Source organism: Excalfactoria chinensis, chromosome 2, assembly GCF_039878825.1.
Source record: "Excalfactoria chinensis isolate bCotChi1 chromosome 2, bCotChi1.hap2, whole genome shotgun sequence".
Classification (NCBI taxonomy): domain Eukaryota; kingdom Metazoa; phylum Chordata; class Aves; order Galliformes; family Phasianidae; genus Excalfactoria; species Excalfactoria chinensis.
The window spans coordinates 93,162,265-93,188,495 of record NC_092826.1 but is presented as its reverse complement, the minus strand read 5'-3'; the positions used below and the strand labels follow the sequence as shown (position 1 = coordinate 93,188,495).

The 26,231-nt window shown below is 41.8% G+C and overlaps 1 protein-coding gene and 1 long non-coding RNA gene across 2 annotated transcripts in view; one reads left to right on the top strand and one right to left on the bottom strand.

Annotated features, from left to right (window-relative positions):
• GLI3 (GLI family zinc finger 3) overlaps positions 1-1,084 on the bottom strand; it is a 197,705-nt gene extending 196,621 nt beyond the window's left edge. Inside the window, exon 1 of the mRNA XM_072330201.1 lies at positions 930-1,084. The gene's annotated coding sequence lies outside the window, so the exon portion shown is untranslated. The remainder of the gene's footprint in view (positions 1-929) is intronic.
• A 166-nt stretch (positions 1,085-1,250) lies between these two features.
• Positions 1,251-23,515, top strand: LOC140249001 (uncharacterized). The gene is made up of 3 exons (XR_011902926.1): positions 1,251-1,502; positions 18,502-18,699; positions 21,960-23,515. It is a non-coding gene; the product is annotated as an uncharacterized lncRNA (long non-coding RNA).
• The last annotated feature ends 2,716 nt before the right edge of the window (positions 23,516-26,231 follow it).

Below are 26,231 nucleotides of genomic sequence, written 5' to 3'. Positions count from 1 at the left end.
CTCTCAGGAGGCTGCTTACAGTTTACATTGCTACACTCATTCACTATTACTTTGAATATATATTTCCCCTGAAATACTGTGCTGTGGTCACTGCAATTCCTACACGTTAAGGTTACTTTACTTTTGAAACACAGCATTTGTCTTCCTTCACAATAATAGTGACACATGTAATTAAGAAAGTGTCAGATCATTATTAATTTTTAATAAAGAGCCTAAATGAAATAATTATAGGAATCAATCAGTGAGGCACCTTCCCAAATTACAAACCAAATGCACAAATATTCAAACTACTTAAGGCCAGTTCTGGCAGATTTCAATCCATAATCCCTCCGCAGACCAAATTCAAAACAACCTTTCAGCACAGCGCAACTTGGCGACTTCCCGTTGTTTTGCAGACCGCAATGCCTACAAGACAGGTACTCCCACCCCGCTCAGCGAGGCAGCAGTACTCTTTTAGTAACATGCTAATTTAATCAACCAAATTATCTCATGGTCTTTGAGAAATCCCGCTTCTGAGTTGTTTTGTAGCACGCACAAAAGACACCAAGTCTGCAGGCTGAGGTTTACAAACCACGTTTATTGAGCCCCGAGAGTCAGGTGGGGAGAGCAGTGCGCGGGCAGTGCGCGTGGAGCCGCGGAGCGCCGGGCACAGCTCCGGGCCGAAGCTCTCAGCGTGACCCTGTGCGGAGCAGCTCGCCTACCTGAGGCTACGGGCGCTGCCATCCACCCAGTCCATCACTCCAAACTGAAGTGGCAGCTGGAAAATGCATAACAGCTGGCAAGGAGCTGGGAGAAAATGTTTTACATAAATATATCCGCATGCAAACTGGCAGAAGGCCACGGACACTGCGCCCGAAGGACCGCATCAAAAAGGGGTTGAAAAGGAAAAAAGAAAAAAGATCGGGGCGGGGGGGGGGATTTCCTTTTACCTTTTCACGTGGTGTGGGAGTTTGAGTGCGGGCGCGGGCGGGAGAGCTCGCGAAGAGGAATAACTATTGTGCCTACGGCCCGAGCTAACGGCTCCTCACAGCCGCCACTTTCCTCGGAGTCTTCGAAGTTGAGCCATGTGCTGAGGGACCGCGCTCCCCCGCGTCCACTCCCCGCCCGGCCCGGCCGAACTGAGAACGGCAGCACGGCCCCACGCCTCCCACACAAAGGCTTACGCCGCCGCCCGGCCGGTACGCAACTTTTCCTGCCCCGCGGCGAACAACGGCCGCCCGCCCCTCCCGCCTGACAGCGCCTTCCGCACCGCTCCCCCGCAAAGTTTGCGGCCGGCCTCCTCGGGCCGGGAACGCCCGCCGGCCGCTGAGGGGCCTGGGGTAGGCGGGCGACGAGGCTCGGGGCCGGCCCCGCAGCGCGCCGTCCGACTCGGGGCGCCCCGTGACAGCCATGTTGGGGTCGGCCCCCCGGCTCCCGCGAGCCCGAACTCCGGGAGCGGGACGGAGCACCCGCGGCACGGGCGGAGCAGAACCCCGCGAACAAAGAACTTCTCGCCCCGCCGGGTACGTACCTCCCGCCGCCAAGCCCCGCGCTGCCCATGGGAGAGGGCCGCGGCTCCCCCACGCCGAGCTAGCGGGGGTGGCCGGCGACGGGCATGCTGAGGGCCGGGCCGGGCGGCGGAGCGGGGCCGGGGCGGCGCGGGGCGGCGAAGTCCCTGCCCGCCTCCAGCGGGGCGCAACCCGTGCCTCTGCGTGTGTGCCGTGTGTGCGCGCGGATCCGACATCGGCCGCGGCGATCTTGTAATCTGATCCCTCTGACTCACTCGCACTGACTGACATTTCTGATTTGGTTCGACAAAAAGAGCGGGGCGAGAGGAGAAAAGAGGGAGAAGCAGCCCCCCGCCGCCCCGCGTCCAGCGCTTCTGGACGACTTCCCGCTCCGTCTCGTCCCCGGCACCGCGCTAACTCCGCACGGCCAGAGCCGGGAAGGAAATAAAAACACCGTGCCGAGGTACTCACGTGTCGGAAAAGTTGTTCGTCCCGCCGCTCTCCGAGTTGTGCGGATGTTGCAGAAGCGCCCGCCGCCGCCGACCCCTCTCCCGAGCGCTGCCCTCTGGCTCGGAGCAGGAGGAGACTCTTTGGGGATAACTCCTAATCCCCGCTCCCTCCGCCAAACTTTCCCCCTCCCTCCACTCGCAGCCAGCGGGGGCTGCCCTCTCCGTCCCTCGGGCCGGGGAGCGGATCGCGGGGCGCTGACGGCGGGGACGGGCTGCGGGCTGAGCCCGGGGCTGCGGGTCGGGCCGCGGCCTGCCGGGCTGCGAGGCGCGCTCTCGGCATGACACCCCCGCTCCCCCCTTCCTTCTCCTCCTCCTCCTCCCCCCGCCATCCCCCGGCCCGGCCCGGCCCGCCCCGGCGGCGGCCCGAAGGCGGCGACAGCCCGCCCACAGCCGGCAGGCAGCGGCGGGCCCCCCCGGCCGGCCCCTCCGCGCCGATCGCTCTCCTACCCCTCTCTCCTCCTCCTCCTCCAGTTCCATCCTTCAGGCCGTCCTTCATCCCCAGCCGGACGGCCTCCTCCCCCTGCCCCAAAACCGGGGCTTTCTGGCGGAAACTCATCCCCTGAGTGGGGTTTCCCCGTGTGCAGGATTCACTTTCACCCTGGCACCTCGGGCTGCCCTGAGCAACAGACTTCCAGGAAAGTTTCACCTAAGCCACCGGACTCTATAATATCGCACTCTGAAGACAAAACGTGAGCGCATGGCAGAGGTGAAGGTGGCAGCCTGCCTGCCGGCCTCTCTGCACCCCCAGTTCCTCGTTGTCCCACTCTGCCCTGTCCCTACCTCTCGGGACCAGTATAGTTCACAAATAGTGGCAACAATGAGCCCGAAGAGCACAGAACTTAATGCTTCCTATATTTCCCATCTTTTGGGAAACCCTGCATCTGAACAAGACGCCTTGCCTTCTTCCAGCTCTGCAGATTGCTCCCCTGATGTAAGAGAAGTCTGAAAAAACATGTATGAGCATTATTGCAGCCAGTTTCCATTAAGTCTAAAGGCAGGTTTGGCTCTCAGGAAAAGCGTATGTTTTTAAGTTGTTGCCATTGCAGTGTCAAGTACTTCATATACACCTTTTTCATAACCTGGCTTACAACAGAACCAAGTAAAGATTTGTTACCAATGTCAGTGATTCAAAAAGGTACCAAAAGCTCCAGCTACCCCAAGCAGTTGACAGGTTCCACAAAAATCAGTGGTACTTGAAGACAAGTCTGCTCACTATCTGAAAATGAACAACCAGCCTTTGACACCACACATTTGATAAAGCTTCCCTTCTGCATCCCATTACAAAACAAAGCTGTAGTTGAGGTTTGGGGCACTTCAATTCACAGCTTTTTTAGAAACCAAGAGAAGGCAATCTTTTCAACGCCACCAGATCTCTGAATTTGCTCAGTTGTTCTTTTCTTTTTATTTTTTCACCTGGAAATCTCTGCAGAAGGATAGCATTGGAGAAGCGCCGATAATTTACAGATGCCCTGATTTCACAGGCCATGCTGGGCACATTTGTGCATCTGTTTCTCAGTGCCAGATGTACTCCTGACTTTTGGGACAGACACACAGCACTTAGATGCTCACATGGCCAGGTACACGATGCCTGACCTGCCAGGCTCTTGGGCATACTGGGGAGATCCAGGCAGGTGCTGGCTTGCAGCAGAGAGGACTGCAGTCTGGGAGCCAGTGATTTCACAGCATACCAATGGGCCAACCTGTCCCTACCCCAAATGAGCAGCACACAGTTGCTCAACCAATACTGCTGACAGGCACAAGGCTATGCGGGAGGAGGCATGTGCTACAGTCATATCTGAACAAAGACATTAGAAGCTTATATTATTCCACCTTTTTCATCCTATGTGAGTTCCTTTTTGATTCCTGGGAAAATGTGAGCTGCCTTGTGAAAGTACGGGAATAATTCTATCGCACTGTGGTTGTTTTGGCCTAGATATAGCCATATGAACAGGACGGGAGGAGAGGGCTCAGCATCTTTAGGCAAACCTCTGGATCAGTTTAAGAGTTACATGGTTCTTTCAAGTTATAGATCCCTTTTTTCTTTTTCTATGTGTTGCCAATTTGTTCATATTTTTGCAGTCTTTTATTTTTCTCACACTATTTTTTTTCAGTTTGGATAATGAAAGCCTTCAAAGATAACAGAAATTAACCTATGTAAAAAGTGTTGCCATATAACCAACAAATTAATGGGGAAGAATCCATTTATCTAACCGTTTATCATTCAGAATTAATAATCGTAAGATATTAATGTTGATAATAGGTAGAACAAATGTTCAGATGGGCATGATTTTAAGTTGAGGGTAGCTGTTCAGATTGGTATTACTCTTAGACTTTCAGAAAAGATAACTGCTGTTTCCTGGGATTTTTTGTCATCGTATACCATAAAAGTATATATTTTGTCCTTTTAAGAAATAATCTGATTCACACCAGCTCAGTTCAAGGCACAGGTTTCTGATTTTAATAAAAGAAAACAGTCAAGTCAAGACAGTCAAGAAATGTTAAAACCTAAAGAGCAGTTTATAATGCTTTGAGCTCTGCTTATGGGAAGTTTAAAAAATTAAAGAAAGATTTCTGCTGCAAAGTCTTGAGAGAAGAGAAACAGAAAAAACAACCAAGTTTTCTGCCTGTGCCTGTCTGAATGGTCAGACCAAGCAGAAAATAAGGAATGAAGGGTGACATTTGCCATTTGAAATGTATTGTAAATGTTTCAACACCTTGACAATGAGGCACATAAGAGAAAATCAGAGCATCCAAGACCCTTCAGCTACACAAAATGAAAATGGGCAGCTCTGTTGAGGGAGTTGCCTTTCTTAAAACCTTTCATGTCTGCTTCAGAGGAATCAAACCTTAAAGAGGAGCAAAGACAAAAAGTATCACTAACAAAACGTATTGACTTTTCCACACATCTAGATTGCCCCTCCAAGAGAAACTAAACTGTGAGACTTGTCTGTGATGTATCCTTGCAAAGAAGAATTGCCTCATGCAGAAGACCTGCCAGTCAGTGCCAAAACCCATCTCTGGCAGAAAATACCACAACCACAGGGCATTTCTGTCAAAACCAGCATCACCTACAATCCTTGTGCATTTCTGCAGTCTGCCTTATATCTGCACTTCTTCTCTGCCCATGCCCTGAAAAATATAGGCCTCCAGGCTCTGCAATTGTATTCCCCTTTTGCTTTAATTGTTGTTCAAGGAAAGCACAATCATGTACAGATGTTCTGCTGACAGGAGCTTCAGTGCAAAAGACCTGATACTAATTCACACCAAGAGTCAAGCTTCTCATCATGCCCAGTTGGTGCACACTCTCTTTCCAATGACAGTGAATACTCAGCTTCTGGAGGTTGCCATTTCCGGCACTGCTAGAACCTGTTATCCTTTTGGCTCCCCACCTCACCATACAAGCATAATTTGGAGCATCAGCACCCATGTCCTCATGGGCAGCTGGGCACCCAGCCTGCTGCTGTTGGTTATCCAGTCAAGTGTCACCCCCTAGCAGACAAAGCTATCATGACATGGTTTTGCTGCCAAGAAAATCCCCTCACTGGAATAGATTTTGTGAAATGGGTACATTTGCTGTGTTCTACTGGTCTTACCAGGCAACCTCAGGAAGCACAAGTGATGTGCTAGGATATGGAGCAAAAGCATCAATTTCTGGTCATTTGTGCAATATCCATGAAGCAGTAGCCATTACAAGAGAACTTGACGCGTCTCGCTTCCACACATGCAGTCTGCTTGTTGCAGATAGCAGAGAGGTCTCAAGTGAGAGCTGGTAGAAGGAAAACAGGGGTAGGAGGGGTTAGCATGAGGAAATCCTCAAAATCTACAGGAGGAGCAGCTGGGGACATAGAGAAGGGTGCATGGCCAAAGGTGAGATGTAAAGCTTGCACTTGGAGATCACACAATTTGGGAGGGATATAATGTTCCAAGCAAAAACCGTAAGTGTAGTACAAACAGGGAAATGGAAGGAAGATAAATGGGTAGATTGCTCTTAAGTCGGGGAAGAACTAATTCATTGGAATCTTCTGGCTTTGAATTGTATTATGTGCCACTGCAGACTAAGAGAATTTGATCTAATTTAGGTCTTCATCAGAAACCAAATCTCTTTGGCAGTATAGTATTTGTTATATTCTTGAAGGAAAACTGGGAGATGAACTACTGAACTTTAAAATAAAACTCTGGAACCAACATCATGATTTTTCCTACAGTGTGGCTGAAACTTTTTTTTACCCTCTAGACCAATATCAAAATACTGTAGCATCATCATGTTGTGGAACACACTTAAACTTACATAAATATTATTAACCAGGGAATTATTAGTCAGGAGAGTTGTTGTTGTTGGCTTTTTGTTTTTTTCCTTACTTGTAATTCACTGCATTCCAATTACCTTCCAAGGTTAAACTGATCCTATGAATTTGAATATGATTTTCAAAAATTCTTCTACTGACACATGCAAGTTTCCAGCAGAACTTTTTGTTTTGCTTTAAATTCACTTTATTGTTTGTTTGTATGTGGTGTTTTTTTTTTTGTTGTTGTTTTTTGTTGTTTTTTTTTTTTAATCATTATTACTGGCATTTAAAAAAAAAAAATCAATGGGAAATATCTGGATCTTTCAGTATAGCCACCATCATTCAAGAGTCTGAATTTTCAACCATTTTCCATTATAGCCTTTCACAGGCTACAACATGCGTCATTATTTCCCATGATCCTTAGTGAGGAAACTCTGTGTCTTCCTGCTTTTTCTATTAACTTCAGGCATCCTACTAGATTTCAGTGGAAGAAAGACTGATCTCTAATGATCAGGATTATCTCTCTGCTGTAGAAGAACATCTCTTATCCACCATCCTCTTCCTCTGGTTGTTTAATCTAGATAATCTAGCCAGCTATTTATACCCTATCCATCACCACGTTTGAATGTCTTGCAATAAAATCAATGGATTCAGGCCCAGTGATTTTTTTCTCTCCTTCAATCTTAGATACATAAGGATATCCTTTCTATTTATTCTTATAAGCTTTGCCATGATTCCTGATGGAAAGCTGGGGCGTGCACATGGACTGAAAGAGCATTAGTTTCTGCAGGATCTTCTCTTTTCTTGTGGGCTGTCTACAGAGAAAGCCTGAGCCCATCAGCTCTTAAACATAAACTTCAGTTCAACATACTTCTACCCTCTCTGATTTTAATATATAGTTGCATTAAATCACTTTGTTATTAACAACATCAGTTTCATAAGAATGTTATTTTCCAAGAAATTCAAACTTTTTTTTCATGCTCTTTTAGTGAGTGACCATAAATATATCCATCAAAGAGGCAGTCTCCTTTGTTTGCTATTTAAAAGCACACGTACGTGTTAATTATTAGACAAGAAGCACACGGGGAAAAACAAAGTAACAGGCTGCTTCCAATAAAAGTACCAAAAATGTAAAAATTCACACAGAACAAGCATAAATAGTTTGTTTATCTCCTTTTTCCCACACTGTAATAAGAAAAGAAATTACTAGTGGTGCTGATATTTATATTGTTATAATTAGATAAATCATCATTAATATCCCCTCTAAATGATCTGGGATACTTTCAAGCGCTCTCAAGAGGATTATTTCAACTTCTCTCCAGACTGAGTAGCTGAACTATACATGAAAGAATTCAGCAGCATTTTGCAAGTCACAAGCCTTTCTGCAGGAGATGGAGTTTATCGATGCTTCTCCTGGCAGAGTTGAAAACAGTTCCTTGAATGAAATAATCTGTACCAAAAAAGACAAAAAAAAAAAAAAAAAAAAAAAAAAAAAGCAGTTTTTGTAGCATATCCAATCATCCTACTTCAACATTCCCTAGTATATCTGTGTCAGTCATGGGTGGGAAATATCACATACACAAAGGATCTGTCAAAATGTCTTTTTTTTTTCCAATTGTTGATGCAGTGAATTGGAAATATGCATTTGGAGGTAAAACATGGCATTCAGACACTCCCCTAGGAAATGACTACAATTTTTTCCCTAAGCCTTAAATCTACTAGCCCATATTTTAAAGTATTCTCTAGTACTGTGGAAAGCCTGCAGTCTTCAGACCTTTCATCAGCCTCTTAAATTATTATTGTAGTAGCCGGGGTTTGCCCATTTTCATAGTTTTGATGCATATACAAGATATCTATCTGTTTTTTTAAAATTGCAACAGGAAAAACAGAGCATCTAAGTGATTTCATTTTAGCTATACGTAACTATGCTGAGACCACTTACTATTTTTTTAATCTCTCTTTCATAAGGTTTTAATGCTTCACTCTTACTGTAGTATCCTCATTTGTCCCAGACAAAGTATGAAAATAGCATCTGCCCGTTAGATGTCTTTCCACATGCATTCAGAAGTCCCTGAGAACTGCTTATTTATCCTTCATGGCCACCTGGATGCAAACTCGAATCTCATCAGCACCCAAGCCAGTTTACTGGCCTTAATCTGTTCCCAGTGGACAGTTGTCCTTGCAGAAAAATACTGTGCAACACATTTGATGATATCTAGATAGAAGACATCTGAGATTAGTGAATCTGAGGCATGAATTTCTCTTCCACCAAGACCTCATGTGATCTATCTATATCTACCACTCTTAATCTCCCAGTCTCACATCTATCTCTCTGTACCAGTTGCTGGCTTAGTCCTATTGTGAATGGGGCACTGAACTGTACACCCACCAAATGGATCAAATAAAATGCTTGTATCACACCAGATGACAATTTGGAAGGACTGTCAGTGAATTTATTCCCACCATGACCCCTGGTATCATGTCCCAAATCAAGCTGTGACCCAGAAATTCAGTAAATCTAGCTTCACGGCTGCTAGTAATGGATGAAAAATGTTATGCAACTTCAATATAAAGTTATACTGTTGGTAGAAAATTACAACATCATGAAATGCTAACAAGTTTGAGCAGTCGGGATTTATACCAAATTATGCATTTTCTCTTCAGCTGCAGTCAGCATGTCTGTATTCCATGGAAGGATGGTCAAGTACTTATGGCAGGTCACACTGTCACTGGTGTGATATGTGGCTCCATAAAGACCTCAATAACTACAGATGACAAAAGTCACATGCTTAAATATGCATGCTTACACATCTACATAAATGCTTCCATAGCCTCTAATTTTTCCTACAGTTATTTTTCCTTGCATGTAATTTACATCAGACGTTTGAGCCCTCCGTTTTCCTTACCTGCAATGAAAAGCATTCTTAAGAACCTGGGAGGAGTTGGATGTTCTGATCCTGAAATATGGCCCCCTATTTGAAAATATCTTCATAATCAGTTCTTTGATGGTACTTTTAACAATCTCTTAGGCAAAAAGAAAAAAGACCTCCATAAAATACAGTAAATCTGTACTTCCTGTCTATTATTTCAGGCCCAGGACTGAAAGTCTAAGAAGATAGTTTTCAATATTACAATTAGTTAGCTTTGTTTCCACCTAGATCTAGTGAGCAAAAGCACACAAGAAATTATGCAGGGATTTTGGGAAGAGGAGGCTGTGATCTTCACGCCTTTCAGCATGCAGTCACAGAAGAGCTCTATAGAAGTTTGTATACAAGGCCTATGGTGCAAGACCAGCTGCCTCCAGCACCAGTGGCCCCGTGAACAGTGAACTCTCACTAGCACTCTGAAGACAAGCACACTGACAGGTAATGAACTTTATAGTAGATTTCAAGGTCCCTCAGCATCCAGCAGTCTATAGATCTTAAATGAAAGCAGATACCGTATTTTGACTTAGCAGTCATTCTTGCCTTTTGTGTCAAATACATATCTTGTCTCTCTAGTCACTGGTAGTGTTCTCAGCTTTCATTCCATAGCACTGAAGATGGTAGAATTTTTGCCATAGTCTTGGATGGGCATAAGGAATGTCGCTAATTCTTCTGAATTTACTGGAATTATCCCTACATTTAAAGTAAATATTAATGTTTAGTATTTTTGCAGAACTTCTTAAAGAAGATATTTGGAAAATAAGGAGTAAGAGAGCCACGTTTTCTTTGTGAAATGATACTTTGTCAACGTGTCTCCAATTTGTCAACTGTTGGCAAGTTAATTTAAAAAATACCTAATAGATTGGAAGAGCTATGTGTTATTTTGCTTGAACCTAAAAGGTTTCGGTCCTGCAGTGCTCAAGCAAACAAAAAGTCTGTGAAATTTTCCTTGGATAAACATTTCAGGCTGGTGCTAACTTGTTATTGGTACTGACACATCCCAGCAATTGGCCAACAAAGGAAACACCAGACAAAGAAAACAATGTAAGATGTGCTATAATATACAGTCCTGCCTTTTGGGCCAGTAAGACAAAAACAAACACAAGTTTTGAGAAAAAATCACAAGAATTAGATAATTTTTAGGCAGGAATTACCACTTCAAGATCTGTACATGTACAGTAAGATCAGTACTCCTTCAAAGGCACTAGAAAAATTTTACAATGGAGACCAACAGTGGTTTTATGATTACCAAAACATTTCAAGTAAAGACCACAAATAAAGAGAAAAAAACAAAACAAACAAACAAACAAAAAAACAACCTTGCAAAATATCTCAAAATGAAAAAATGAGTTATCAAGAATATTACAAACTAGGAAAAAGTCACAGGCTACATAGCATGGTTTCACATGTTCATTTTACATTCATTTAGTGTGAAGCAAGCAAAACAGTTCTGCAAAATCTAAAGGAAGAATGACAAGTACTATAAACGCATGTCCACTCTGTGTTCACTATAGGCTTTACATTTTTCCTTTCAAAAGATATAACCATGGTGTGGATGGGTTATTTCTTTTTCTTTTCCTTTATTATCTTATTCTTTCAAATTATGTCCTTGTATCTTCCTTTCAATTACTATTGGAGTTAATTTAGGGCTGCTTGCAAAGTAATGCCTCCTATTCTATTACGTGAGCCCACAGTGTCAGAGGCAGATGTTGATGGTATGGCAGTAGCAGTATGGACCTTCCTGCCAAAATTCCATTACATGTTGTTGCCATGTGACTACTGGTAGCAGAGGGGCAGCCTCATAAGATGGCATCTAACATGCAAGTGGTATGAAGCAAAGGGGTGTAACTGCACCCATTGACATTCATCAATCCTTGCTGAAGGTTTATGGAGACCAAACAGTGGATGTGAGCACAGTGAGGCAGTGGGTGGTGCATTTCAGAAGTAGCAACTAGCAAAAGTGATATGAAAGACACACCACACCATGTTCCAGATGGTCATGGCCATGCAGATTTTTATGAGTGCAGATTGCAGGCTCTTGCTCATTTCTGTCAAAAAAAAAAAAAAAAAAAAAAAAAAAAAAAAAGCATAGCTAATGATGGTGATTATGTTGAAAAAGAGTGCATAAAAGCTGAGAATTTGCTCTATCAAATACCATTATTGTGCTCTTTGTTGTAGTTTTCATGGAAATTCATAGGAAGCATTACTTTCAGAGCAACCTACTTATATTTGGCAACCAGATGTTTTCCCCTTTTCAAAACACTAGCTAGTATGAGCATAAATGGGATCTAAACTACTTTCATTTAGATATAGCTTTCTGGATATGCTGTGTGTACTAATGCTTGGTACATAATCACAATAACCAATAAATTTGGGTCTCATCTTTATGAGATGTGCTTAAAAAATAAGACCAAAATACAATTTAATCTCTTTAGTTCATTTTGGTTACTCAGTCTGGCAAAGACTCCTTAGTGAAGAGAATGCTGTAAAATTTGAAACTACTAGGCTAGGAAGTTTTACTTCATAGCTTCATAGGCAGGGAAGGTGCATCTAAAACAGAATGGTAGCCAGTGCTCACATGGTTCTGGAATCTTGATTCTGAACAGATATAAATAAGTACTCATGAAAAGCCACATGATGTAGTGGAATACTTAAGCAAAGAATTGAAAGTTTGAGGACGCTGTGAATTTAAGAAGGCTGATGGATACTATTCATTTTTGTAGATGAAACAGAAGAAATTTATATGCAGAAGGCATATACATATAAATATAAATAAGATTCATATCTTCACTAGAGGAGAGAACTCTACTCATCTTTCACCATACGCAGCTGTATGACTACCCACACCGTGGCACAGGCTTAAATAAGGTCAGCTAATGTGTGGAAAAGATGAAACTAAAGAAACAATGCTGGTAAACAGACCAGAGCTTTGTGGAGAATTTATAGCCATGATGTTGTTTCCTTCACCTAAATATGTATATATAGATAACTTTGGTCAGTGCAGATTAATGTTCGGAAGAGCTTCTTCACTCATATTTAAGAGAAGAATTCATGTTTACTCCACTTAAACTAGCTAAAAGCTCATCCCTCAGTTTGGACTTATCATCTCAGTCTTGACAGCTGTGATTTACCCCTGTTGGAACAGGTGACTAAGGCAAGGTAGATCAGTCTTTGGGAAGTCCAGGGCTGTTTCATCTTGCTGACTGCAAAGAATTCATTGGAAGAGGGTAGGTGCAGGCACTCAGACCAATCCCACCTGGGTTCTGACCTTCTAGCTACCTGAGCAGTGCTTTCTTCCATCTGTGCTTCTCTCCTGGCAGCCAATGACCTCGATTTTTGTATCTGCCCTCTTCACTTCTGCCTGGTAAAAGTGCCCCAGACAATACTTCTACTATGATAACATAAATAGAACCCTATTCCTGAAGCCTCAACAATATAGACTACAACACGCAAAACAACCCCTTTCCTTGTCTTCCACGCTTACTTCCTAAAGAATCCCAAAGAAAATAAGATTCCTCCACTTAGTGCAGCTGAAAAACCTACATAATGCTCAGAAGTGATAACTGCAGTAATAACATCATTCCTCAGACACTCTGGAGCCTATTAGAGTGAACTTTGTTTGTATAGGAAACCAGGGTAATGCAGCACAGCAAAACAATCTTCACTGTCTTCTGCTCCAACCACAAAGCTGAGAGCTTCTACCTGCCATCTCCATACACAGAAGGGAAGAGAAACACAAACAGTTCAAAATATGCAGAAAACTTACACCCATCAAGGCAGACCTCCAAAGTCTGTCTGCAATAACACAACAAATGGGGTTTACTTATCTGCACAGAGCTTGGGAAAGGTAGTACTTATCAGTGTTATGGAGGAGGAATTGTTCTAGAGTAGAGGAAAGCTTAATATACAGTTATGCCCCCCAAATACCATTTAGCAGGCCAAAGCATGATTAATCTGTTCTGCCACTTTTGAGTGTAAGAGGGTGTGCTGAGCCCAGATATCTGAGCAGTCTATTATCACTCACTATAAAAAACCATTAAACCAGAGCTCAGCTTATGCAAGGAGGTTACAGTTAGCAATCTACCTTTGGTGTATGATGTTAGATGAAATTTTATCTCTCCTTACATCTATTCGTAAGGAACAGAAGCAATAGCCAGAGAACACACACTTTATTAAAAATTTCTTGGATCATACATAAATTCCTTTGGTATTGATATTCTTTATACCACACGAAGAGCAGCATATCTTTATGGTCTAACCAAAGCAATTTCCATGGAACAGGGAGAAAATGTGTTGGCTTCAGAGTCACAGATGTATTATACATTTACACACGGTATACCAGTAAGTTTTTTATAAGTCCAGGTATCAAACCGTGATTGATTGTTGTGTTCTGCTCCTTCTTCCAGGGCAAAGATCAGTGGGTCATATTCTACAGCCCTTATTCTGTTGCCTCTCTGTGTTTTACTGCCTAAGTCTGGGAGACATCAGTGAGGAAGCTTCTTCCAGCCAGAAAAGATGAATAAAGACTTCAAAAAATGGCCCTGTACTTGGTCTGCTATCTTTTCAAAATATGTTTAGACTTGCAGTAACAATATGGAGCTGTATCTTCTCCAAATCCCCAGTTTCAAACGGCATAGATTGAAATGTAGAAACAGATCATCATCATCAGCTCTTCCTATGTATGAGGTAGGAAAAAATCAAAACAGGCCCTTTTCTGAAGGGAAGGAAGAGGTCTGGCCTCTTTTCCAAGTGAATATCTCATGTCGTGCACATGGCAGCCACGGGCCCCTGGGGTATTAAGGAATGCAAGGGGGCCTGCTCCCCTGGTCTCTGCACGCAGCTCACTCTTGTACATGGCGTAGGGCATAGGATCCATCCTTGCAGTTTGACCAGCCTATGAGCTTTACAAATGCAAGCCTATGTCAGCAGTTTGTGCCCAGTGTAAGCCACAAGCAGATCTCTGCATCTTGAGCCAGCTACCATAATTGTACAAGACAGGGCTGTGGTGAGGGTGGGTGAGGTGGTGGTGAGTCTGGAGGTGATGCATGGATGAATCATGGGAATGAGGCCTGCTTTGGAGAAAAGGTAACTAGAGATAAATGTGAGGGAAAATGTCCTTCTCAGTTAGTGTTGAATTACAGCTATACAGCAAGAAGTGGAAAGCTAACCAAAGCTGTGAACATGAGTAATAAATGGGTACACGCCCTTCCAAAGTGGCAGATATTATCCCTACCATAACTTCTGATTGTTTTCCCCATGTTATTAACAGGAGCACAGTCTTATCTGGATGGCTGTGCAGCCAGCTGGCCTTCCTCCAGGCCCCAGCCTCACATGCCAGGGGAGACAATCAACCCTCCTAGCCAAACTGGAAAAGACAAAAACATAGAGTTGTGTTTCATCTGCGAAACTGAAGACAAAAAGCAACCCACGAGCCCTCACTATCTGTCTGATTGACACAAAAACCTGTTCTTTAAAGAGGGTCTAGCAGCTCCAAAAGTGAATGGGAAACACTCGTGTATGTAGGGTCAGGCAGAGAATGGACATCTAGGTCTTGCCCACAGTGAAGTCTGCAGTGAGCTGGAAGGCACATACATAGATCTGTACCTCCATCAGTCTCTCTCACACTTATTCTCAAATTACTAGTGAAGCTGCTTCTGCTTATGTAGGCTGCAATTCATGGGCTGAGAACCCCCTTTCTTTCTATAGGGAATAATGTTTTGGTTTTTTTTTTCCTTTTTTTTTTTTTTTCCTTTTTTCTTTCTTTTTTTTTTTTTTTTTTTTTTTTTTTTTTTCTGGAACATCAGAAGTGCCTGAATGTGCTCTGGCTTATACAACAAACATGTAGTGCTTTTCATAATTTCGGCTGACATCTATTGAACAGTAATTATAACCTGATAAAGGTGCAGAATTGTTGGATTAATGTCACATTCTCCTTCTTTCTTACTTCTGGAATAATTTGTCTAGTGTACATCTGAGAGCTGAGTATCTCTTTGCTGAACACGATAGCTATGAAGCTAAAAGATATCACTTGCTACATCAAATTTATTCCACTAAGTCTATTTCAATGCCAGTCTTATTTTTTCCTCACCTTTTAAAAAGTCTCACAATTTTTCTAAAACAATGCGATCCTTCCCCACTATTTTTAATTCTCTGAAGTGTTTGTGCTAAAAAGGTACTCTTTGAAAAGACATATGTTTGGTGTTTGTAACCCCAGAGCGCCTTCAGAACAATTCTGCTGAACTCATTGAAATTATATCAGTATAAATCTGATTTCAGTGAGAGAGACCTGAAGTAAAACAAATATGTATTTTCTAACTGGTCATTGTCAAGCTAATGTTCTTCATAAGTAAACTCAGAGGATTTACTCACAACCAATTTCATTGTCATTGCATCTGCATACTTAAGTGGTATATTTGGCTCTGAATCTCCTCAAGTGGTGCATTAGCCAGACAGTAGATCAAAACAACACAGGTAAACTAGATATCTTCTTTAGAAGTCTGTGGGCATTTTTACAGAAGAAATACAACTATCAGGATGTTCTTTAAGATGTAGATGTGTTCATTCAGATTTTTAATTCTCCTCTCAGTGTGTACAATAATAAATACAAATAAGCACTTTAAAAAATCTGGTTATCTTCAGGGCAATCTACTAAACTACTGGTTTTTGTTTTTCAAGGCAAGAAAATTATATTTGCATTCATATTTCCTCATTACCAGCACTTTGTATTTTCAGTCAAACACTCCATAAGGCTGAGTATCCATAGGTCCTACAGAAGACAGGAGCATGCTGGAGGGTCAATGGCAGTTAATGCATAATGCACTCATTTATGCAGCTAATCTGTCGAAGGGATGGTTGTACACAATAGTACAGAATACAATGGCATAATCATCAAAGTGACTGTTTTTACATCTTTAAAAGATGTACTTTGGAAAAAATAAAAAATAAGAAAAGAAGAAGAAAAGAAAAAGCTTTTTAATAAATATTTTAATAGGAATAATGAAATTCTGCACAAAATATCCACAGAGGACACTCAGTAGGAAACTGTTCAGTCTTTATAGGAAGTCCACTTTCATTAAGACACTGGTTTACATTCACCATAAACAAGTTTGCTGTGTCTGCTCACACAAACTCTCCTTCCTCCTGCAATCTACAGCACTTCTGGTACATCTGGAGCTTCTTAATTCATTTATATTCCACACGCCGGCTGCTTACTTCCCTGGCAGGTTATTACCCCATTTCTCACAATGGGAAGAGCGCTTAAAACTTTGTGGGGAGTAACATGACTGCTGGGGCCAGAAAAGGAAATTCGGCTCCAAACGCAGAGATGGGGAAGTGTCTGGTGACTGGAAGGATTCATTAGGGAGTGATGGAAAGTGTTAGGGGTGGAAGGAGGAGAGAAGGCTCAGGAATAGAAGGGAGTCAGACATCTGGTTGGAAAACTCAGGAAACGTTAAGGAAAAAAAAGATAGAAAGAAAGAAGAAGGTTAAAAATACATTAGTACATAGTTGACCCATTTTCACAAGTCGGTTACAGCTGTAGGATGAATTTGGGTTGAAAGGGTGGACCAGTGCATGAAAAACTGGAAGACTTTAATCTTTGGGGGAAGTAAAAAAATAGCAAATGCAGTGGGAAGGGTATGCATATTCTTTTGCTTTGACTAATTTCTTTTGCCTTTGCTTTTTTTTTTTTTTTCAGTAAATCCTGGCAGGGATTTGCTCTGCCAGGGGCACTTAACTGTGCAACCGTTCTCAGGTTACACCAGCCCTGTTTCCAGCTGCAAACAGGCTTGAGGGCACTGCTGAACTGATGGGAAGAGCTTTGCTGGGGGTATGGTCAGGCAGTGATGACCCAGGCAACTAAAATGCATGGAAAAACACATATTTTCTACAGACAGATACTACTTTTCTGAGTACGCTGCCATGAAATGACTTCGTGCCGCATGAAGAGGCAGCCGTGGCGCAGCTGCTATAAACACTTTGAAAGAGCCCCTTTGTTTAGATACCTAAGAGTTTAAACTTCATTCTTCTAACCTGTCAGGTTCTAGTTGTAGTTTCTCTGGAAAAACATAGCAGTTTTTGCACTTTCAGAAGTGCTGTAATTTCCAATTTCAGCAACTCCTGCTTCTAACGTTTGTCTTCCTTCGCCTATTTTATGTTCCTTTTTTTCTTTTTTCTTTTTCTTTCTTTTTTTTTTTTTTTTTCATGCTTATTTGAATTTTGTCCAAAGAAATTAATTAAACTTGAAGGACGTGATATTTGTTTCTTGTTTCAACCTCTTTCCCAGATTCCTGCTGCTGGGCGTTGCCCTTAATTAACAACATTTTTGTTTGAAATCACATACTTAATGATCCCCATGTTCTCACTCTTTTGTTTGGCTTAGTTTCTTTCCTACTTCCTCGTTCTGTTTCTTTATTTTTGTTTGTTTTGTCGCTGTTAAAAATTGTTTATTTATTTGCAAAGACTATACTGTTTATCCAAGTGAATAATTTCTTTAAGTGGAAAAAGAAAAGCCAGGCCTATCTCACTGCTACTTTACTGTCTGAGCTTAATAGCTCTGTGATTTCTTTGTGTGTGTGTGTGTGTGTTTCTAATTCCAGCTGTGGAACACATATCAAACCACTCTGTCGTTATACTTCTCACTGAACTATGCTACTTACTTAACATTTTGTTTAAAAAACAATTAGTCCTTCTTCCCCTGAAGAAAACAAAATGAAACTATAGTAATATTCTTCCAGTTACATCCACAGATACTGGATAATTGATTTCCACTGTACATTAAAAAAGCATCTTTCTGTCTTGTTGGCAACACTAGACCTTTTTAATTTAATTAATCTCTCAAAATATAGAGTGATTCAATTAGGATAACTTTTTAATGGAAATAGTGTGATAACAAAAGACAGGAATTTTCAAAATTAGTAGTCTTGTGCGACTTCTCCATGAAAGGAAAGCATCTCACTTTAAATCAACCGAGTTTCATCACTGAAAGGAGGATTGAGCCTAGGGGAGTCACTCGGGCTGAGCTGCTTGCAAAAATATTTTCTTTCCCATGGTAATTAAATATTATATATGTGTGTGTATGTGTATGTATGTATGTATTCCATAAGAAGTCCCATATCGTCAAAAAAAGAAAAAAAAAAAAAAAAAAAAACATTTTTCTAAACAATATTTGATAAACTCATTAGGTGTGCAAAGAGGAATTCTTGTAATAAAGAATTGATGGGACGAGTGCAAAATGTGTAAAGGTATGTTATATCTTGAACAGGAAATAACATTTTGCCACCTTTTTCTTACTCAGGGCCTCCTTTTTTGCAGCTGGGCAGTAACATTCTGCTGATCTGCTGATGACAGTAGCTGGGCAGTAAAGGCACTTCTTTCAGCATCCCTTCTCAACCACCTGCTCTGCAGATGCAGCTGAAAAGCAACCACTCTTTTTCAGTCTGTGTGAGGATGTATGGTGACTTCACTTGTGGAAAACCAATTCAGGCAATGCAAGGTGAGGACTCTATGGCCTGAAGAAGATCAGTACTAAAACCTACTGGATTTGAGGCCTCTACCTACTTCAATGCTATGTAAAAGAAGCAACATTTCTTTATGTGATCAAAAAACATCCTCTCTTTCTTATTAGGAGTGAGATGTTACTGAAATCAGCAAGAAGCGGTAATTCTATTTACTTACTTTCTACTTGGTGTTCAAAAACTGTCAGTGTTTAAGTACTGGCTTGCATAGTCCCTACTGAAGCCCCAAAACACCAAGAATCTGCTCCTCATTAAGGTTTTGGATCACATGCCGTTCATCTGTGTGCATGGTAACCTACTGTCACTGGCTTGTGGAACTGAGGTGCAGATCAAAACTAGTGTATAGCCTTTTTCTTTCTGGACTTCTCCAGTAAACATATTTCAGTCTGAAGCTGTAAACAATTTAAACTCCAAGTCCTATATGTTCATGTTCTATGCCCAAACCTCCCACTGATACCAATAAGGAGGGACAGGTAGAAAATGCAGGATGTGTTGCTTGTTCTCATGAGTGAAAATTATGGCATTTCCTACAAAGAATCATCTGAAATGATATGTTGAAATGATACTGTTATCTGAAATATATCTGAAATTATACTGTTGGTAAAAATAACTTAAGTCAGACAAAAGAATTTTGGGAAACAACTCTCCTCCAAACTCCTTTCACCTCTAAAGTGACTAAGTAATAGTTTGTCTTTCTTTTAAAGCTTGGCTCATATTCCTTCTACATTAAGATAGCAGGGAAATGGAACACATCCAGTGAAAACCACCAGCCATCCTTGAGAAGACCACAGAAGTCAGACAGATGCAGGCTCACTTAGCTGGACTTGGGAAAAACTACTGAAAAGAACTTTTCCAGAATTCAAGCCCTGTATTGTGCAATGGAGAATTACGAAGTCTCTGAGAACACGCTAGCAGAGCTTGCACATCACTGAGAAATGCCTATATAGCAAAACCAAAGGACAGGGTATTGCAGAGTGGTCAGCCAGAGAGATATTTGTTGATGATGTAATACTTGTAACTTGATAATCTGCTTGAGAAACATGAAGATGTTCCTGGAAGTATTTTAAACTGCCTTGGAGCATGCAAGTTTATTTGTAGCTGTAGTTCAAATAAATCCATGTTAGAAAAACACAAATATCTTCATTAGCTGAGCTTGATGTATAAGACAAAGCCCATCTATATTACCATCTCCTTCTCAAGCTCAGCAGTTTGGCTAACAGGCCAGACAGCATTGTTGACAGTACTGACCAATTCCTTCAGACAAAGGAAATAGGATAAAATAAGACATATTACACATGCTTACACCAATGTGCCACCACAGTATCCCAGGTCATACTGTCCTACTCTCTGCTCATCTCTCATTGACTACCAATAGTAGTTTTAGGCTTTCAGAAATCATTGGAAGAAAGTACAAGCAGCACCACAAACACTAGGAAGCAAGAATGACCACTTCTCACTCAGTAAAACTGCTCAGTAACATTGCAGGCCTGCAAACTGCTAATCATAGTAAGAGCATCAATCAATAAGGGAGGTTTACAACCTGGTTTTGCCAAAAAAATAAACACCAAAACTGTCAACAGCTTTACAGATTAGGTAGTCACCCTCCTCTGTCCCCTTGTCCAGCTAAAATTCCCACTGAAATCCCCTCTTCCACCATCATCACTGCCCCTGTATCACACTTGGTTTGCTTTTGACTCTTGTTGAGTGAGGACAATTCCAGTCTAGCCAAGAAGACCGTGTGTGTACAATACATCTCATGATGTCCCCCATAAAACTGCACCAGCATGTTTTCAGAAGGTAGAAAGAAGGTGCAAACATAAAATAAGTAACAACTAAGGAAACTTAAGGAGTGAAGGAAGGAAATGAGCTAATTCCCAAATGTTTAGTGCCCAGTCACAGAGTCAGAGGGCAGGAAAAAAGGAAAAGAGAAGAACTCTCATTTCACTTTCAGCTGGAGGAGCTTCTCAGGGCATTTACTCAGTGTGGCTGCTGCTCTCATCTTTTAAGAAGCAAGGCAAGATGTAGGCCAAAGTATAGTCCAAGGCCTCTATGGGTTAAGGAGTCCAAACAGTTAGCCATTTATGTCAGCTGTTATGACTTTTAACATTGTTGTTACAAGGTGATAAAGACTAAAAATGGCCCTATTCAAGTATTTTTTCTTCAAATTTCTCTCAAGAAGGTGGTGCAGTCACCATCCCAGAGGATGCTCAATAAATGTTTAGGTGTTGTACTGAGGGACATGATTTAGTGGGAAATACCAGTGACAGGTGGACAGTTTGACTGGATGATCTTGGAGGTCTTTTCCAGTCATGTTGATTCTGTGATCTATGATTCTGACTTCTACATTACTGCAAAACCAGGTTTTTTAATTATTTCTTTGAATTCATGTAAAAAATGAATCTTGGTTAGGGTCAAAACTGATTCTTTGCAATCTGAGTCGTAGCACATTCGCGAGAAGATGATGTAAAATGCCCTGTGTTTCCTCATGTCTCATTCAGTTTCTTGTCCTTTTTCTATATAGTGGGGGCTGATAGCTAGAAAAATACTATACCAAATCTGTAGGATTGGCTAGACTTTCTCTGGGTTCATGGTGATCTGTGAGAGCAGAAACACACAAAATGAGAAATCACCGGAAGAGAGTCTAGGCAAAAAGACCACCTTTTCTCCATACCAAGGTATAGGGAGTTGCTAGGGGCATATTCCATGAAGAGCTTTAGGGTTTTGGTGCTCAGACATGCAATATGCAAGTCAAGAAGACTGATTAGTGAGGATGTATGGGTCATGATCCAGGGAAAAGTCATGCTTTCCTTCAAAACATATTATAGGGGAGAAAACAGAGGATGCTAAGGACACTTAACCTGGAAAGCCCTGAGGTCTCTTAATGGATCTTCCCTTAAACCTTGACAAGGTAGGGAGCTACAGCCAGGGAATCTGAGGAATTTGCTGATTATATGACTTCTACCAGAGAGAATTTTGCAGGATCCTAGACTCAGCTGTCCCCCGTGGGAATGGTGGTAATAGGGCACTGATGGAAATATGCTTTTTCTTCATTGCTGTTCAAGAGGGATGTTGGCAAAACAAAGTGTAATTTAAATCTTCCAGCTTCTCTTTCAGGGAACCCATGTCTGTATCTTTGAGCTTCCATTTGATTCTCTTCATTTCTTTGCTGCTTGTATTATTCTCTTCTTATCCCAGTAATCCAAAAGTGTTATTTTCTCTCTTTCATTTGTTCCCACAGACATCAGGACAGGCAAATCAAAAACAGAAGTCAAAGACCATGGGAGTACAATGAAAATGAAACTGTGTGCCTCCAGATTAAAAAGAGGAAATGTATTAAGCCCCTAAAAATACAGATTAATCAATTATGTATGCAAAAGAGGACACAAGAATTACCATCATGAAAAGCGGAAGGAAATTCAGAAGTACAGTATATGCCTCTGGGATTCTTCTGACTCAAATCCAGCAAAGGGATATATTTGCCTTCCATGCATGCCCATAAATACCATGAATGTCAAAGGGACACCATTAATTTAGAGTAGGCTCAATATTTGGGTTTAGAGAAAAGAAAAGCACCTTCATAAAACATTATCATAATAGCAACAGCTTTAAAAATTTTAAGCACATTTCAGTGACCATTAAAGAGGGAAAAAAGAGGGAACTGAGCAACTTCTCTCACACTATTACTATTCCCACACCAGAGACTAATTTACAAATATGGTCCAGTGGCTTTCATCATCCTTTATACCAGCAGAAGAGGCCTGTGACTGTCCTAAATGGATACACTGAGATGCAATACAGAGAATCTTCTTAGAAAATGCACCTCAGGCTCTTCAGGAGACTGTGTTGACCGGGCTTGAAGAGATGCTGTGGGAAAGAATTGAATCAAAATGCTGACACCTTGTGTTTAGTATTCTGTTGTTTTAACCCTTGGGAGATGATAGTTAAATTGTCTTCTACGTAAGATCAGAAAGAAGGAATAAAAGCTAATAGCGCAGTTATGTATTTGTACTTGGAAGGCCAACTTTTATCATACAAAATTTGCTGGAATGGTAAACTAATCCTTAAAACTAACATCAAAGCAACTCCTCAAAATGGTGACATTTTTCCCAGCATCTTCTACCATGGCTGCTCCGAAAGTAATGCCTCGTAGTTTATTATGTGGGCCCACAACATCAGAGGTGGGTATTGGTCATATGGCAGTAAAAGTAGAAGCTTCCTGACAGTACCCCATTACATTTCATTACTGTGTGACAGATGGCAGCAGAGGGGCAGTCTGACAGAATGGTGTCTGACATGGAAGTGAACATGAAGCAAAAGGGTGTCTTTGAATTCCCCCATGCAGAAAAAAAAAAAAAAAAAAAAAATGGCACCCATTGACATTCATCAACACTTGTTGAACATTTGTGGAGACCGAATAGTGGATGTGAGCACAGTGAGGTGGAGGGTGGCGCTTTTCAGCAGTGCTGACAGTGGCAGTGCGTCACCTCCATTGGTGCAGATTTGTAGGAGCACTGCATGCAGGCTCTTGTTCTTCAATGGAAAAAAACACATTGCTCATTGTGGTGATTATGTTGAAAACTAGTGTTTAATAGCTGAGAATTTGCTCTACTGAATAGTGTTATTTTGTTCTTTGTATCCATTGTTGTTTCACTGGAAACAAATAGGAGGCATTACTTTCAGAGTGGCCTACATGATTTTGAATACAGATATATTTGTGGTCTGATGTGTTTCTTTATTTTTATACCAACTTGGACCTGAATAATGCTGAAATACCACATTCTCTGCTTGCTCTTAATCCTCCCCACCTTCACAGAACTGAATACTTGTCTCAGAATACTTGGCCAATCTGTTTCATGTGCATCTTGTTCATCAAATGCACCACTCCCAGATCATCCCATGAGTTCTTTTTTGTACTCATTCTAGAATCAGTTAATGTTTCCTAGTGTGGGAGGACACAACTACACACAATAATTCTAGCTGGCTCTTGCTCATACCTTACACAACATTATTATTAGTTCCCTATCTCAAACAAAAATTTCTTACTGATGCAACTGGGATGACATGTTACTGCTGTTGCCATGCAACTACCAGCCTTTTTCCACAGTTTTCACCAAGACATTTCCCTCCAGTATTTAAAAAGAGATTTTAAACAGAAGGGAGACCAACTTTTTAAATGGTTTGATAGTGATAGGACAGGGGGAATGGTTTTGAACTAAAAGAAAGGAGATTTAGATTAAATATTAGGAGGAAATTCCCCAGAGTGTGGTGAGGCACTGGAACAGGTTGCCCAGAGAAGCTGTGGATCCCCCATCCCTCGAGGCCTTCAGGGCCAGATTAGATGGGGCCTTGGGCAGCCTGGCTACCCTGCCCACAGAATGAGGGTTGGAGCTAGATTATCTTTAAGGTCCCTTCCAAGTCAAAATATTCTGTGATTCTATGAGATCTTGGCATGGGGTAGAAATCCTATCTATTTATCCCCAGATGAACATTTTACAGTGGTGAGTTTAATCCCTTTATTCTCAGAACCATTTATGCAGTTCTTCCTATGAGGCAGACATGTTTAATCCACAGCCCAGTCCAGCCCATCCTGTGGCTGCCTCCTGCCTCATACTGTCAAGGCAACTGCTCTGCCCTACTGAGTGGCCCAGCCTAGACCCGGACATAGGCCCATCTCTCAGCAACAACCAAATGGTCAGTGTGCTATTAATGCTGTCTGAGTTGAAAACAGAACAAGGGGAGAGTGTAGTGCAGTGCTAAGTTATAGCAAATAATTTTATGTGTTTTGATACACTGGCTAAACACAGTCCCGTGAATAGCAAAAAATATGCAGCTGTGCTTTCCACTCAGATAAAGAAATTCAAATATATATATATATATATATATATATATCTGAATTTGGAATTCTATTTTCAGTTGACATAAATAAATAACCAATAAAATTTCAAATGAATATCTGATTACAAATCAATACATTCTAACCCAAAGAAATATTTGGTCGTCTCTTTACAAGACCTTTTTAAGCTCTATCTTAACAGAGGAAAATACCTCTTTCCTTACAATCATGCCTTATTCATGTCACTGCTTTTTGGCAGTACATACTTTTGTGATCAGCTGTTCGCAAGGATGAAGCACAGGAAAAGTAAAATTTCATCAAAAGTCTCTGACAAACACCTTAAGAACTCACTACAAATTGCAAATACTTCTATCAAACTCGATCGATGCATTAGTTTCACAAAAACAAGGTCAAATATCCCACTAGTTACATGATTTTGTGGTCTTTTTTTGTTTGAATAGAAGATAGATAGTAAAAATTAAAATAAATTTTGTTGTTTATATAGAATCATAGAATGGCTTGGGTTGGAAGGGACCTCGAGGATCACTAAGTTCCAGCCTCCATTTAAACATGAACGTCACTGGGTGCCAGTTTTTCTCCATGGAGTTCAGTGACACCCCTTTGCTTCATCACAGAATTACAGAATGTCAGCAATTGAAAGATACCTCAGAAGATCTTCTAGTCCAATCTCTCTGCTGGAGCAGAAACATCTAGACCAGGTCACACAGAAATACTTCCAGGCGGGTTTTGAATGTCTCCAGAGAAGGAGAACCCACAACCTCTCTGGGCAAGCCTGTTCCAGTGTTCTGTTACTATTACTGTGAAGAAGTTTTTTCTCATATTTATGTGGAACCTCCTATCACAAGTACTGATCTTCAGGGGTCACTACTGGAGCCTGTTCTCAATATTGGTGAACTGGACAAGGGGACTGAGTGCATCCTCAGTAAGTCTGTCGATGAAACCAAGTTGTCTGGGAGTAGCGAGGCCCTACAGAGGGATCTAGACAGGCTGGATAGCTGGGTTGAAGCCAATGGGATGAAGTTTAACAAGACCAAATGCCGCATCCTGCACTTTGGCCACAACAACCCAAGGCAGCGCTACAGGCCTGGGGCGGAGTGGCTGCAAGACTGTGTGGAGGAAATGGACCTGGGGGTATTGATTGATGCTCAACTGAACATGAGCCAGCAGTGTGCCCAGGTGGCCAAGAAGGCCAATGGCATCCTGGCTTGTATCAGAAATAGCGTTGGTAGCAGGAGCAGAGAGGTGATTGTCCCCCTGTACTCAACTCTGGTGAGGCTGCACCTTGAGTACTGTGTCCAGTTTCAGGCCTCTCACTGCAAGAAAGACTTTGAGGCCCTGGAACGTGTTCAGAGGAGGGCAACAATGCTGGTGAGGGGTCTGGAGCACAGGCCTTATGAGGAGAGGCTGAAGGAGCTGGGATTGTTCAGTCTGGAGAAGAGGAGGCTCAGGGAAGACCTCATTGCTCTCTGTAACTACCTGAATGGAGGTTGTAGTGAGCTGGGGGTCGGCCTCTTCTCTGGTGTAACTGGTGATAGGACTAGAGGGAATGGCTTCAAGCTGCTCCAGGGGAGATTCAGGTTGGACATTAGGAAATACTACTCCAAAAGAATGGTCAGGTGCTGGAATGGGCTGCCCAGGGAGGTGGAGGAGTCACCA